We start from the raw sequence: 6,746 nt of genomic DNA, 5'->3' as shown, positions 1-6,746 counted from the left end.
ACGCATGAAAGTTTTCTTTTCCTTGTTGACTAATAAATCCCCCCAAAAAGTATGGCTTGTAGCTGCAAGTTCTGTGAGGCCTTCAATCTACATTCATAGAAACATAATCAGGTAGATTGAATAAATGCTTAGTAAATGATAGCATCCACATGTTCCATGTACTTCCCCTTGACACCATTTAGCACAGTTTATAACTGTAGATTTGTTATTTAATTCTTTGCTTCCTTCTCTAGTAAGACAGCTTCAGGAGGGCCAAGCCTGTGATTGATTTTTCTCATAACTGCATCAAGCCGTTAGCATAGAGCCTTGCACATCGCGGCCACACAATAAAGAATGGTAAAATATAAAGGTATACTCTGTTCAGGATATGTTACAAAACAGAGAATCTTGCAATGAAGTGTGTGTGGGAGAGGAGGATTCACAAATACGTAAACAGTAGAACAAGTGCTCTGGCAAAGACAAGCGTGCGTAACTACAGCAGCAGACAAAAAGTATACCACATTCTTGATCAGAAATTGAGGACTCCAGGAATCTTGGAAGACAAGACTTGGCCAAGTAATTAGAAGTCAAGAGTTGCATTTCAGGACCAATTTGGGTTTGCAGTAGTGGGTGGCTGTTCTCAAATTTCGGCCAAAGCATCTCTCTTACACGTTTATTCCACGGGATATAGGTTTCCTTACCCAATCTACTAAATGGGATTTTTCTTCTTGGACCAGGCTGAGAATTACACACATACTGACTGTAAATAATTCCAAGCCCAGAACCTAGATTGGCTGCACCTTGCAGGATGGCTCTCTCCCAGTTCTTTCCCCAGCTGGATTGGCTTCTGTTTACAGTTTGACTTTGTACTACATCATGAAATTTCCCAGTGGTTTGCTGTAGCCATTTATGGTTCTATGTTTTCTGATGCCAGGCTTTCCAAAAGACTCTTGATCTGAATGGCTTACATTCAGGGTCCTGCTGGGATAAAAGCCAATATTACAACCACTTTTTCTGAGCTGTGCCTGGTCAGGTTCAAGAGAATCCAAGGGCTTTAGTGACACTGATTTAAGTAACACATTTTTTTTTTCTGGTTGTCAAGACTTGTGAAATTCATATAATTCTTGCACAACAAAGTAAACAAAATATATTTGGGGGAAAAGTTGATCATATATCCTAAAGAAAAATATTATGAGGCCCTATTAAGTACACCACCATCTGATACGGCCAGTGTCTTGGGGATGTAGCTCAGTGGTAGAGCGCATGCTTTGCATGTATGAGGTCCTGGGTTCGATCCCCGGCATCTCCAGCTTCTCAGTGTCTGCCCACTAACTTTTTAAAAATGTTGGACCACGATAAACAGATATAGGCGGTTTTCAGCACTTCTGACAAATTGAGCAATTTAAAACTTAAACTGCTAAATCAGGTTTCATCCTACTTTGAAAGTAAAATATGCTGATACGCTGCTCAAAAAAATTTACCTTGCTTCAGACGCCAAGGCCCCATCAAACTCTTGGGGGAAAAAAGTCACCTGTGAGCAATACAACTCTTGAAATTACAGAAATAGGCTCTTTCACATTTGGGGGGATTTTCTCCCAGGAATCTTCCAAGATTCCTGGAGTCCTCAATTTCTGATCAGTACGCTTTCTGTACTTCTGGCAAAGTTGCTTATAATCTACTCTTTTCCATCTTAAATTTCCTTTCCAAAAAGAAAACAATAAAGAACTTAGGAAAATAAATCTGAAACTTCCCAGGTTTTTCTCTTGATTAGTAATTTTTCATGATTACATATTCATATTGACTTCCACGTGCATTCCAATTGCTTTAGTATAAAACTAAAACTCCCCAACATAGCCAATACAGGCCTGTGATGGTTTACCCCTATCCTTTTCCAGCCTCACTTCTCATCCTGTCTGCACATATTCTTTACATTCTAGCCCTATTGGCTTTCCTTCAGTCCTATGCATGTAGTCTGGCTTTCTCTGATTGGGTAATTTCTCTGCCTCTCTTTTCTACAAATTCTTTCCCTTTTTTGCAACTCAAGTCTCTCCCTCTATGACCTCTCTGATTAAAGAAAATCTCTCATCTATGTTCTCCTAAATCTCATTCTTTTTTGTAGCATTTATCATAGTCATGGTATTATACTTCTGTTTGTGATCATGTAGTTGATTTCTAGCTCCTCCTCCCTTTCCCCTAAGCTCTCATCCCCTTGGAGGTGGAGGCCAGATCTATTCATCTTACTTTTCAATATGCTGGATGTGTAGGCATTACAATACATAATTTTTGGAATGAAAGGCTGAATAAATATTTCATAGTTATGAGCTAAAGTAGATAAAGGTAGATCTTCTGCTGCTTGGGGCCAGTTGTAAGAGTTGTCTGTATGCATTGATTTTCTTCGAGAACTCATTTCAGTGATCTCACATCTAGAAACATAACTTCTTGAAATCGGCATGCTGGCCCAGAGTCGTGACACTGCCAACCAGATGTCTGTCTCTAATGGCCCAATTTAAGTCAGCCTAGGACAGAGAATAATAGTCCTATAAAAATCAACTTCAAGAAGTAAAATATACCTCTATAATAGCCTATGTTTCCTTAACATCCATTTGTGATTTATTCTATTGGTCAAGGATTTTTTTTCGTTGGTTTATGGACGTCCAAGAGCTTAAAAGGGTCAGTGAACAACTTCAAAGAATATACAAAATTTATCCATGTGTCTGTTGGGTTTTGTTGTTGTTTTGGGTTTTGGTGGGTTTTGTTGTTGTTGTTGCTTTGGGTTTTTTTTTATTACAAATATTTAGACACTCTCAAATGTTGATTTTCACAGTAGCTTTTTAGTCTTTTAAGATAAATTTACATTTTTTTCCTATTAACATCTCTTGGAAAAGACTTAGTGCCTTTTTTTTCTGTATTATTATTGAGTTATAATCAGTTTACAATATTGTGTCAATTTCCAGTGTAGAGCACAATTTTTCAGTTAGTGGTGGTCATAGGCAAGTTTTCAGCAAATAATCTAATGAGTTCATATGTCATACAATTTGAAGAATTATTATTCTAAATCATACTGGATATTGTTTAATTTTTAAAATAAGATTATTTGACATTTAAAACCATGACTTTGAACTGAGAAATATTAGGTTAAAACCCTAGCTTGTTTATTTATTTACTAACTACGATTTGGGCAGGTTACTTTATCTCTCTCCAAGTCTCAGTTTTCTCAGCTGTAAAATGTGCATGATAATGCTTCTTTCATGAGTATTTTTAGGGATTTAAAAGTATGTGAGAAAATACACAAAATGCAACATAGTAAGTGTTCGATAAATTGCAACCACTTTTCATCTATGTATAATTTAAGTGAAGTTGCTCGTTGTTTGAGAAACCAGCAGAATATTTCTTTAAATGGTTTGAATTAAAAGTTTCCAATTTTATTTTGGAAATTCTCTATCCATAGTTGATCTTGAACATCCAAGTAGTTAAATTCCGTATGATAGATCACCAGTAGAGAAACAGAGTCATTGAGACTGAAGATACAATGAGGAGGGGTTGCAGAGATTTAAAAAGCTCTAGGCAGTGCATTTGGCACTGTAATTAAAGATGGTTTCAGACTAAAAATTTGCTAAAGTATGACTCAAGTATAAACAGAGACAGGCCCTGCTGGGATTCGAACCCAGGATCTCCTGTTTACGAGACAGGCGCTTTAGCCAACTAAGCCACAGAGCCAGCTGTGCAGCAGGTGAAGCTTCCCTTTTGATCAAATCGTGCTCAATTAGGTGAAAAGCTGTATTGAAGTCGATAAGAATTACTGCGCACGCATGTCTCTAACAAATGGACTGTAGAAAAGGCAGACCCGCGATAGAGAATCCTGGAACATAAGATTCCCATCAAACCTAACAAAACGCATACACGCCCTCACACCACAACATAGAAAAAGTACTTAGAACAACCATGAAATGGGAAAGAGTGGGCACCAGCCGAGTGCTCATTGTGGAGGAAGGGGCTTCTCTGAATGAAGTCAGAGAAGTTCTTATGATTCCACCATTGTAGTAATTTAGAACCGTCAAGTGAGTGGATATTCCAAAAGTAGAGTGAAAGGCGTTTCTAGCAAAATAGGCTAGTTAGAACTTCAGTCAAAATGGCATTCCTGGTTGTTAGAAGATGGCACACGTGTACACTGAAAAACCAACAAAACAAAAGCAAACAACCCCAAATTCCAAACCCATTCAGACTCTGCTAATAGTCATCAAATTGTTGATAACTCTGCTTGAGGAAGTAGCAGTCAGCAAGGAGGCGGCTCGGTCTGAGCTCACTTAACTGGTTTAGGATTCAAATCCCAGGGGACTTTGCCTGCCCGAGGCCGGGAAATGACCCCTGCTCCTGCAGCTCTCGGGAAGGTGCACAGATGGAAACCGCAGCTCGCTCGGGTCGGGGAGGGGTCACAAACCGGGAAATTCCTCTCTCAATGCTGCCTTCTTCATTTTGGTTCTTTAAAGGATGTTCTTTAGAATTTTCCTCATGGACCCTCAACTTGTAGAAGCTAAACGAACATGAACTGATTGTATAATCACAAAATTAAGAATCTATTCTTGAACTGTTAAAAGACTGCATCCTTGTTTTCTGCCTTTAGTTAGAACAAGGTTGGTGCTGAAAGGGAGGAGAGTGAGTTGATCAGCTTAGCAGATGCTACTGCACATCCACCCAGATTCTGTTGCCTGGTTAAAATGCAAAATTAAGAGGACTCCAAAATTCTTTATTTAACCAAGTAAAGGCTGAAAGGAACTCTGGGCCTGGTAAAGCCCTTGAATTCCAGTCTTTTAAAATTCCTTTCTTGAACCAAATGTTCTGGCACTGCCATTTTCTATTCCACTCAGAATGTTTTTATTGGGACTATAAACTTATTTTCTTGCTAACCAGGATAGTCACTTTTTAATTTAATCTGTACTAACAAACTTGTATGATTAGGACTACACTAGTGCTCCATTTACAGTTACTGAATATTGACAGAGTTTGGAAAACAACACCCTCAAAATCAGAATGGACCAGGAATTGCAGCATTTCTGAATTTTAATTAGCTGAATTATTTACGCTCAGGAGTATATAAATTTCAGTCACAAAAGTACAACTGGGATAACAGCATTTATGGTGAAAAATTGTTCAAGTGTTATCCAACAAGAGTGATATTACTGAATACCTACTATGTATCAGGTGTTGAAATGAGTTCTATGGATACCACTAGATGGCCACAGACAATAGAAAATAAAACAAGACATTTTAATAAAAAATTTAATTTTATAATAAAAGAAGTAAGATGAGCACTTAACAGGGACAGGTAATTCTCAGTACTATAAACACTGCCCACTTCAATGCATTTATGATAATTTCTCTTTAATGTATTTGATTTTTTTGTAGAAAAAGGATGTGTGTGTGTGTGTGTGTATAAACTGTGCAAGTAGTACTTGGAAACAGCTTTAAAACTTTCAAGTTAATCCCAAATATTTAACCAAAATAGGAATCTCTGCCAAAGTGGAATGAAATAAATCTGATCAAGGCCCAATAGCAGGAAGATCTGCAAAGTACTTGCAATAAAATTGTCACAAGAGTAGAAAGAGGTAGAATTAGTGAAACCTATTCCAATGAGGTCCTCCCAGAAACAGATTTGCACTCAGGCAAGCAACGTGTGAGTGAATTGAAAAAGCAAATAACACATGAGACCCCCCAGGCCAATCTGATGCAAAAGTGCTTGATTAATATTAGACCCAAAATAACTAAATGAGGGGTATGAAATGGATACTGGAACATGGGGATTTTTCATAATTGCAATGATTTTTCATTATCCTCAGTGAATGTTTCCTCTGTTAAGACTAGGGTGATTCAACATAATGCTAGCTAGTAGGTGTTATTAGTTGAATTTTATTCTCCTAAAAATTCATATATTGAAGTTCTAATCCCCAGTACTTCCGAATGTGACCTTATGGAGAAAAAGGGTAATTAATTTAGTTAAGATGAAGTCATCCTGGAGTAAGGCAGGCCTCTCTGTTACAGTATGACTGGTGTCCTTGTAAAAAAGGAAAATCTGGGGAGACACACACACACACACACACACACACGTGAACACGAAAGCAGAGGCTGGAGAAGGGTATGGTGCACTTACAAACCAAGGGACACCAAAGATTGCCAGCAAATCATCACAAGCTAGGGGACAGGCATAAAACAGATTCTCCCTCACAACATTCAGAAGGTACAACACTGCCAACACCTTGATTTTGGATTTCTAGCCTCCAGAACCATGAGATGATAAACTTCTATTAAGCCACGCAGTCGGGTAGTTTGTGTTATTTTGTTACGGCAGCCCTAGACATCATCCTCTGAGTATGAATTAAATTTTTTCTTAAATTTTGCCCCAAACTTAACTGAAAAAATTTTATTTAGAAAGGGAACTAATGAATAAGGGGTGATGGAAGGTAAGTATGAGAGGTTCATATACCCTAACTAAAAAGCTGAACAAAAATTACTGTAAATTTTAATAGATATAATACTTGTAATAAAAGATAAAATGCAGATTGAAAGGATACTCATGGATTTCAGGATGGTGGTTACTTTTATGGAGAGAGGAAGGGGGCTGGAAAGTGCAGGATAATGCTTCAATCATACTTCTAAATTATTTCCTAAGGAAAAGAAAGATCTGGATAAAGGGTACATGACATCTATTATAATATTCTCTGTATTTGTGCTTAAAATATTTTGTAATTAATTTTAATTTGAATAAAAGAAAA

The 6,746-nt window shown here is 37.5% G+C and overlaps 2 non-coding genes across 2 annotated transcripts; one reads left to right on the top strand and one right to left on the bottom strand.

Moving 5' to 3' along the window:
• Positions 1–1,216: 1,216 nt before the first annotated feature.
• On the top strand, positions 1,217–1,288 carry TRNAA-UGC (transfer RNA alanine (anticodon UGC)). Its single transcript has one exon. It is a non-coding gene; the product is annotated as a tRNA-Ala (tRNA).
• A 2,334-nt stretch (positions 1,289–3,622) lies between these two features.
• Positions 3,623–3,696, bottom strand: TRNAT-CGU (transfer RNA threonine (anticodon CGU)). The gene has a single exon. It is a non-coding gene; the product is annotated as a tRNA-Thr (tRNA).
• Between the last annotated feature and the right edge of the window lie 3,050 nt (positions 3,697–6,746).

The sequence above is a fragment of the Vicugna pacos genome, chromosome 20 (assembly GCF_048564905.1).
Source record: "Vicugna pacos chromosome 20, VicPac4, whole genome shotgun sequence".
NCBI lineage: Eukaryota > Metazoa > Chordata > Mammalia > Artiodactyla > Camelidae > Vicugna > Vicugna pacos.
The sequence above is the reverse complement of the archived record's forward strand: the minus strand, read 5'-3'. Positions and strand labels throughout refer to the sequence as shown.